A 3425-nucleotide genomic window follows, 5' to 3' on the forward strand; every position below is an offset into this window, starting at 1 on the left:
GCTGTGACTTAGGTTAGCACCACTGATGTATTTTTCCAGGCCGCATTCTTCACCTTCTAAGCAACCCCCAACATTTAGGGTTGAGGGTTGTTTCGTAGTATTGGTAGTGTTAAACGGTTTAAAGCATGAAGTAAAACACAGACAGCTTCCCTCATCATCACAGAGGTATCCTGCCTGCACCGCTGAATGAGAGCTTGCCCTAAGGAGCCACGGCACTGGAGGGAACAAGGCTGGAGTTTCTCTTAAGACCCAAGCACTATCCAAGATTTCTTTTCCCAACCGGACTTCAGAGGAAAGAGAGCCATCTGCCGTGCTACTGCTGTACTGCAGCGTGTCTTTTTGCTACGTTATGTGAAACGTCAGGGTGGGTTTTAGGGAAGGAAGTGCAAACTTTTGCTGTTCTCCTCTCTCGGTCTGTGGAGCCAGATGGCAAGGGAAGCGGGGTGCTGAGCAGGGATGTCCCCCACCTCTTTAGCCTAGCACAGAGCACAGCTGCATCCAGCATTGAAAGTAACCAGGGCAAGAGTGGTTGAATGCAGACAACAGTCCTTTTCAGAAATAAAAATAAATTAAGGCAGAAAATGCTTTAAATACTTCACATCAGGACTGCATCACAAGTATGACACACAGCTTGGCAGAATAGGCCGCAGGTGACAACCAGCATTGCCTGGTAGGCTGGCCAGAGGCAAGTCACGCCTGTTTACATACAGCTATATACAAAGCCAGCGTCCAGCAAATAAGGAATGATGTTCTTATCTGCTGTACGAAGGTCAATGCTCCTCACACACGGCTAAATCTGTATTTATGTGTATCACCCTTTGACTCTGGGGCTGCAGCCTTGCAATCAAGCCGCTTTTTGCGCAGCACTTTGCTAAGCGAGAAAGATTGGCTTACCAGTGAGGATCTGCAAGATCGGAGAAGGAGGCAGCAGGGCAGAGAAATCCACATTCCTTGCTATTGCAAGGTTTGTTGGCATTATATCATACTGAGAGTGCAGGTAGATTTAAGATACAATTTGCCTTAGTGCGAAGAAATGAGAAGTAAAAAAAGAGGAAGCCTAGGAAAAGCTTTGTTGACTGCTGCTGCCCATAAAGTCCCCTGTCCTCCCTGTGTTACGATGAGGGGAGTCTAGTGACAGCTTGGAGTTCAGCCTATGGATGGAAGTGATCATACTCATGACCATGTGCAGCACATCAGTCCTGGCTCCTACCTCCCGAGACTTCCTTCCTCATGGGCTGGGTACTAGTCCACTGGGGTCTCTCTCTGGTGATATGTACAGAAATGCAAACCTACAGTCTTCAAGTACAACAAACTGAATGTTGCAAAAGATTTGATGCGTGCTTTGACAGAATAAAGCAACTGGATTTCCTTCTGTAATGTCAGAACCAGAACAGAAGTCCTGGTTTGCATCACATGTTCCCACAGATGTAATACTGTATGACCAGCATGCAGCCGCAGTCATTCTATTGATACTTGCAAACTCAGTATATCTACTTTGTGTGAAAAGATATTGCTGAATATGCTGCCAGGAATCTTTTACATTTTCCCATTTTCCAGTATGCAAAATTTTCCTGGCAGTTATTTACACATTGGTATGACGGCATGGGCACCTATCAAAGCCAAGATTTTCAGCAGATGACTGGTGGCATCATCAAAATGACTCAGCACTCAGCCCTGGCAAGGGCACAGATGAGCAGAGGTAGGCTCCTGTGTAAAAGCCTGTAAAACTTAAAGACCTCTACCCTGTTGTTAGCTTTGATTGAGATTGAAAACAACTGATTCTGAGAGGAAAAGCTCTACTACGTATGCTATGATGCTTATTCATATATATTGGTTCATTTTAAGGCCTCACTCCAGGAATCAGGCACTGCGCACGCACACAGATTAGAAAGGCCCTGTGCTGAAGATACTGCAATTTATTGTTACAATGCTGCTGAAGTGACTGGGCATTTTAGTGGTTACAGAGAAGCCCAACATCTATACCGTGCATCTTCCCCAATTGGGGCACAGCTGCCACAGTTCACTTGCACCGAGAAGCCGCTCGCCTTCGCTCATACACAGCCATGTCTGGTCGCTGTACCATGGCCACCTGCCACCGTGCCACGGAGCCCTCAATGTGTAACGTTCCTCTGCCCTAGCGCTCCTTATGCAAACTGAAGGTTTTATATCAGAGCAAAGCTTGAAACACATTCACAGGTACCACCTCATCGCAGTGACTCATTCATTGTGGTAAATGGAGTTAAATCTGGTTGGCAGCCAGTCACGAGCCACGTTCCCCAGGGCTCAGTACTGGGGCTGGTTGTGTTTAATATCTTTATCAACGGTCTGGATGAGGGGATCGAGTGGACCCTCAGTAAGTTTGCAGATAACACCAAGTTGAGCTGGGGTGTCGACCTGCTTGAGGGTAGGAAGGCTTTGCAGAGGGATCTGGACAGGCTGGATCGATGGGCTGAGGCCAATGGTATGAGGTTCAACAGGGTCAAGTGCTGGGTCCCTCCACTTGGGTCACAACAACCCCATGCAGAGCTGCAGGCTTGGGGAAGAGTGGCTGGAAAGTGGAAAGGGACCAGCGGAAAGGGACCAGCGGAAAAGGACCTGGAGGTTTTGGCCGACAGCCGGCTGCATATGAGCTAGTGGTGTGCCCAAGTGGCCAAGAAGCATCCAGGCCTGCATCAGGAACAGCGTGGTGAGTAGGACTAGGGAAGTGATCATCCCCCCTGGTGAGGCCCCACCTCAAACACTGTGTCCAGTTTTGGGCCCCTCACCACAAAAAAAAAGACATTGAGGTGCTGGAGCGTGTCCAGAGAAGGGCAGTGAAGCTGGCGAGGGGTCTGGAGAACAAGTCTTATGAGGGGTGGCTGAAGGAGCTGGGGTTGTCCAGCCTGGAGAAAAGGAGGCTGAGGGGAGACCTTATCGCTCTCTACAGCTGCCTGAAAGGAGGGTGTAGCCAGGTGGGGGTCAGTCTCTTCTCCCTAGTAACAAGTGATAGGACAAGAGGAAACTGCCTCAAGTTGTGTCAGGGGAGGTTTAGACTGGTATTAGGAAAAATTTCTTCACCAAAAGGGTTATCAATCATTGGAACAGGCTGCCCGGGGAAGTGGTGGAATCACCATCCCAGATGTAGTGCCGAGGGACATGGTTTAGTGGTGGTTTTGGCAGTACTACGTTGATGGTTGGACTCGATGATCTTAAAGGTCCCTTCCAACCCAGACGATTCTATGATTCTGCCCGGGTTGTCATGGAAGCAGCAGGCGGCCCTGGGAGGGGAAGGCGTGATTCGCCTGAGGAGATTCGTCCTCAGTAGGAGGAACTTTTCCCAATGCAGTCGGGATAGGCTGCACGGCGATGCCCGCAGGCGGGCCGTCTGTCGGTGTGTCTGTCTGCCGGTGTGTCCGTCTGTCAGCCCGCCCCGCCCCGCCCGCTGC

The sequence above is a fragment of the Larus michahellis genome, chromosome 3 (genome assembly GCF_964199755.1).
Source record: "Larus michahellis chromosome 3, bLarMic1.1, whole genome shotgun sequence".
Lineage (NCBI taxonomy): Eukaryota > Metazoa > Chordata > Aves > Charadriiformes > Laridae > Larus > Larus michahellis.